This window comes from Bombus fervidus, chromosome 2 (genome assembly GCF_041682495.2).
Source record: "Bombus fervidus isolate BK054 chromosome 2, iyBomFerv1, whole genome shotgun sequence".
Lineage (NCBI taxonomy): Eukaryota > Metazoa > Arthropoda > Insecta > Hymenoptera > Apidae > Bombus > Bombus fervidus.
Genome location: NC_091518.1, coordinates 13114072 through 13120444, shown reverse-complemented (window position 1 = coordinate 13120444; position 6373 = coordinate 13114072).

The following is a 6373-nucleotide window of genomic DNA, read 5'->3' as shown; positions in this document are numbered from 1 at the left end:
GGATGGTTGGAAGTTCGTGGAGGAGGTTGGAGGATTTGAAAGTTCGAAAATTACTAAATTTGAAAGTTGGAAGGTTATAGGAAGGTATAACGATTTATCTAAGGGTGCACAGAGAAATGGAAAATCGGTGACGTTTAATTGAACGATTAAGCGGTCAGTAAAGAGACGTCGGGGGCAAACAGGAACTGTATTTAATTAAGTATATTAAGCTCGTTGAGTGATACAATAAGAGAGCGGGGTAAAAGGTCGGTCGAATTGAATGAACCTCGTTTAGGAACGCTGTCCGAGTTAAATCAATATTCGGATTGATAAACTCGGAATTGGCAAGGTTTTGCGGTGTATTCCATGTCTTAATGCTAGAACGTTTTAATCAAGATTCTGTCCCTATGATTATTTTCTCTTCTAAACAGACGAAAGCTGACTTAGATACTTTTCGAAGAAAAATATATACCTTTAAAGTACGATTGTTTATTCGTTAGAAATGAATAATACTTGCGAATCGACGAAAAAATTTCACTTATCACGAAATATTTGTCGTTCAAAAAACATCGTGCCACTTGTAAAACGCAAATATAAGCTAATCAGTACGAATATAAGAAACGAAATAAATAAAATTCAAGCGATAGACGTTCTATTTCTTGCAAATGATAAACGGAACAATATTTCCTGCAAAATCGGACGTCTTCGAACCGGAGAAACGAAAAGAGTGGTATCTTCCAACGATATCGGCATGAACGTCTATTCTTGCAACGCCATTTCTCTTCACAAAAAAAGAAAAGAGAAAACGAAAAAAAGGAAAAAAGAATCTCAACGATTGCTTTTTTACAAAAAGCAAAATAAAAGAAGCTTCACTCTTTTGAAAAAAAAAAAGAATCTTCTCCGGTAGTTCCTTAAAAACAAGAAAAAGTTCACACGGGGCTAAAATCCATTGATATCGCGAAAAAAATAAAAAAAAAAAAACGAACTTGAAAATTACGGAAAGATTGAGACGGACGTTTTTTACTCAACTGCAACCGCTCGCTTTGTCCGATATAATCGATTCGTTCGAAGCGATTACGAACTCTTCCATCGAGGAATCGTTGAGATCTACCGCGGAGGTGGCGTTCCTCGACGTTTCGGAAGCTCTCGTGTACGTGGAATCGAAACTGTCGGTCGTTTGCAAAATTTGAGGCGAACTCGAGGACTCGTTTTGTTCCGTAGACGCCTTACTTTTCTCGACTTCTTGTTTCGAAAAAATGATCCCTTCGGCATCTATTTGATCAACCACAGAGCGTTCTTCCTTTTTTTCTTCCTCCTTGCTCGACTGCTCGCAATCTTCTTTCCGAATTTTGGAAGTAGATGTTTTCGACTTTGCTCCACAGCTGTTCGTTCGAAGTTCTTCCGCATTTAACATTTCTTCTTTTTCTTCTATCGCTACTTTTGCATATATATTCACCTGTGCCTCGTTGAGTAATTTGGTTTCATCGTCACGCGTTGATAGAGACTTTGATGAATCGGAGTCATCGTCTTCTCTGTATCTGAAGGTCTCGATTTCTTCTTCGGCCAGGCGCAATTCTAACGAATCTTCTTCAAGTTTATTCGGTTCAACGATGAACGGAGGTTCACTCGTACGAATATCGAGCTTTCTAATGCTGGCACTCTCAATCGTGTCAGTGGATCGGGAAGCCGAGTGTATTTGTGAATTTGAACGCACTCGGAGATTCTCAGAATTAATTTCCGCTGCTTCTTGAAATTCTGTGTTTTCTAAACTTCCAACCTCGTTTTCAATTTCTTTCAAACTATCCTCGTGTATAGTTCTCAAGCTATCCGAGAGTGTTCTATGGACAATCGAGTCCAAATCTAATTCCGAATCGTATTTGGTGAATTGAGAAATTTCTATCGCTTCAAGATCGACGAGTTTCTCGAACGAATCATTTTCCTCTTGTTCCGTTTCTTCATATTTTTCTTCCTTCGTTTCCTTCATCAGCGTCGAATTTTCAAAGAACGTGGTCGTCGAAGTTGGCGTTGCGTGAATCTCGAAAGGTTTCAAGGTCGACGTGGACGTTGAAATTTGTTTAAACGAGAAGATTTTCCGATAGTAGTATCCAAGATAAAAACAGGAGATGGCCAGCAGAAATGTGAAAATGGTGTATAAGGATAACTTTTCCTTCAGCTCCACGTTTCCCTCTCCATCAACTTCGAAATCCGACTCTTCGTTCCTATCGATCTTATTCGATTTTATTTTTTCAAGAGACTCGTCTTCGTCGCGTTCAAACGTTTCTTCGCGAACCGATGTTCGCATCTTTTCATTTGCTTCGCTCTCGAATTCGATCAGTTGAATATTCTGATCGACCTTGTCGATTTCTTTCCAACTTACATTTCCATATTCCTCGATTCTTGTATCTAGGATGTCTTCTTCGGTAACTTGATACGTAACATCCACTTTGTTTTGCTTTGTCGTTATTTTTTCGTCGATCTCTTCGATATCTTCGATCGTAGTAATTTGTTCAACCGCTTCGTCATTGTCGCTTCCTTCGATGTCCTCGCTGTCGATACTTTCTTCAACTTTGATTTCTTCTTCCGTGTCAGTCTTGTCCAATATTTCGTAGGTTTGGTTTAAATTTTGTCTGCGGAATTGCACCGGTTCCGAACGTTTCAGTATGTGTTTCTTCAAACTGCTCATAAATTTCGCGACGATCTCGTCTAAAAATGCATCTTCCGAACAAGTAGTTATTCTTTCTTCGTTTAACACACTTTCAGCAGCGTTGTAGTCGCTGACGCTCACGATTGGCCTTGAGGGAAACGCTGTTGTAAACATCGTTCCTTGAATCTTCTGCAACGTCTTGAAATATTTGCTGCTCGTCGTTTCTTCACCTTCGTCCTCTTCATCCATTTCCTCCATGCCAGTTTCTTCAATTTTATCATTAGCATCTTCGTATTTGTCATCCATTAAAGAGAACAAATTTATTTTACTCGGTTCTGCCTGTTCAAGTACCACGTCAAGTTCTTCCGACTCTTCGTCAGAAGTAGCCAAATCGTCACCTATCACGTCGCTTAATCTGACTACAATGGGAAACTTCATGTCCGTGAAAATATCTTCCTTGATGAATCTTAAGCAATCCTCTTTAATGAATTTTAATATTCTTCTGTCCTCTATCGGCCATTCTTCCATCTCTTCATCCTTTTCTTCGTCCTCTTCGTCGATCTCGAACTCTATCCGATCCTCGTCATCGTCCACTGGGTCGGGAAGAATCTCTAGCACGCCGGAAAGGTTTTCCAGATTGAATCCACGGAAGTTCAAGTTCCTCAGGAACCGAGTCACTTGGATTACAACATCGTTTAACCCAAGTCTATTGACGGCTGGATGTTCGACTTCGTCCTCGAGATCTACCATAGACTCCACTTCGAAATTGATAGGCAAACCTTCTTGATCCATGGTAGTGATACATAGATCGTAAAGAGAACCTGCGTGATCTTCTTCCTCTTCTAAAGTTTGAAGTGGTCGAATGGTAGCTAAGATGGTGTGCTCGTACATGGAAAGATTCGTCGAATATCTACCCGACTGAAAAATAAAATCGTCTATCGATGATTCTGACTGTCTGTTATTTAAAATATCGTCCACTGTTTGGATCTCTCCGGGCAGATTGAAAGTGGAGTCTATGGATCGATGGGAAAACATGTTGTGCAGCTTTCTGATGGTCTCTTCGTCTACGATGTCCCATACAGGAGTGTTGTTTTCTCTCGGGGCGTTCGAATTACTTAGAATGACGCCGTCAGCCACGTAATTCGCGTCAATGTTCCTTATGAAATCCGATAAATTCGTGTATATTCTTCTCGAAGTTATTTCAGATTCGTTCTGTGATACATCGGAGCTATACCTTCGAATTTCATCGGTTATTTCATCGGATATTCCATCGGTTTGAAGAATTTCTTTTTCGTCATCGATAGATTCTGGAAGATATTCTGCAAGACTATCGTCCGAGACTGCAGATTCTTTGATTTCTTCTTCTTTGTCTTCTTCGATCGCGTGTTTTTGATAACCCTCCGTCTCTGATACTAGTTCAACTTCCTTTTGGTGGTCCTCCGTTACCAGTATCGGTCCAAATTTCTGTTTTTGGTCTTCAACTTTCAGTATTGACTCAGTTTCATTTCGCTGGTCTTCCGTTTCTAACGTTGGTTCAACTTCCTCTTCGTGGTTCGTTACTTCTAATATTGCTCCAACTTCCTTTGGCTGGGCCTCCGTTTCCGATACTGGCACAACTTCTTTCTCAACATTCTCAGCTTCAAATGCCCGTTCCACTTCCCCTTCGTGATCTTCGGTTTTCAGCGCCGTCTCATCTTTTTCTCCAGAATTCTCAAGCTTGAGCGTTGTTGCTTCGAGTTGGGCCGTCTGAGTGTTCGCATCATCTACAAAAAGCTAGCACACGCTTAATCTCCTCTAATGAAATGTTTCCAAGGTTTTTTAATGTACAGGTTACGAAAAGTATTTACACATATATGGTAGAAGGAATTTGGAAATTTTGAAACAATTCTTACCTCGTTTCTGAAGATATGATTCATCCTCTCGCTCGATGACGCTGGAAGACCATGACGAAGCAGCGTCTTGAGTTGCCGTAGGCTTAATCAACGTCGCTAAGTCTCCAACTTGCGCACCAAAGTCTTTGCCATCCACAAAAGTCGAGGTCACCTTGTCGTGATCGCTCTGAACGAAAGATCCGGCGATAGTCATACGACTTTGAGAGTCGCGAGAATCAAGCCCAGCCAATCGATCCGTGTTAGAAGACTCTGCAGAAATTTCTAAGCGACTCCTGACATCCTCTTTAGCAGGTGTCCTCTCCAAATCGCGACCTTTTTGCGCACCTTCCAACTTCTTCATCGAAACTATCGAAACATTTTCCTCGTCCATCGACTTCTTTGGTTTACTGTACTTTGTGTATTGCTTCCTGGTGTCCGTCTCACCAAGGGTCTGCTTGCTCTTCTTCGCGTCCTGCTTCACCTGTTCAGCATGCGATTTACCAAAGTTATTCAACACCTTGTCCGCAACCTTATTAACATTGGACAACTTCGAACAGGAGTATTTTTCACGTGGAACATCGAAGAATCTTGCAGGCGCGGCGAATTGCGTTTTGTTGTCCATAAATGGAAGATTCGGCAGTGGTTCCGTTTCCGTGGTAGCGTCTGTTAACAAGTTCTCTTTGTCGAAGCAGTCGTTGTACGACTTTTCCACGTTTCGAGGAATATTTTTCTTATAATGTTCCAGGTTGTTCTTCCTTGGATAACCTCGATTCTTTAGGCTTTCAGGAGCCGTGGCCAAGTTTCTTCCTGAAAGCAGCTTCTTCTTAGCTTCCAATTCCTTCTTGTCCTTTAGCAACGTGACTTCGTTGTATGCTTTCAGAGCCTTCATCTCCCGAGCTTCCTGTTCTTCTAGCGACTCCATTCTTCTCTTCCATTTGAATTTCTTCGAACCATGGCTCGATTGCTTATCAGCTGGCCTCTTGGATGGTTCCAAAAGTTCCTTAAACGGCGACGTCTTCTTCGTATTAGCGACGCTAGAGGCGTCAGGCTGCGCAAGAGGCTCGTTCTTGGCCTTTTTAGGGTACACCGGAGGCTTTCTGCGATAGACCATCGAATCGAACATCGATGGACGCACAACCTGCGAGAAAGGAATCGTGCCGAAAGTCTCTACTTTGCATTTCGCTGTACATTTCTTGTTCTCGCTCCTCTTGTCCAACTTCGATTCTGTCGAAATCGGGTATTTGCCGTCCTTCTGGCACGCTTTACATTCGCAGACACTTCTGTCGGATACAGATTTCGTTAAGCCAGCTGGTTTCCTCTGGTTGTCGTTAAGTTTCGTCGGTTTTTGACGCATAGGAGGCTTGCCATGGTCTTTTCCAACCGAATTCTGCGATTCGATCTTACGTTCGTGAAGATTCGCGATCGGAGAAACGCTTCTCGATTGTTCTTTCAGGCATTTACGTTTTAAGACCATCTTCCTGTGTTTCTCACCGAGATTCGAGGTTCTTGGCTGATCTTGATGGTCGTCGTTGTCACTTTGCGTGTGGGCGTCCTTCGTGAAGCTTGAGATACCAGGCTTATGAATATCGCTTAATACGGAAATATCATCGTCGAGAGATTGCACGTTCTCTGACACAATTTCAGAAGCGAGATGTTCGTCGGTTTCCTTGGAGGAGGTGGATGCTGAGATCTCGTATCTGATGGAGGCAATAGAAACGTTTTAGAAGAAGTTCGTCTATTGGAAGGTACTTAGTCGTTCGACTCGTCTATTAAGAAACAATTTTGTGTTTTACCAATTTTACGTAACGCGTTCACTGTGCAACGAGCAAGCTTAATTTGAAAACTTTTGCTTACCTTTCCGTCGTGTCGAAATGGGTAA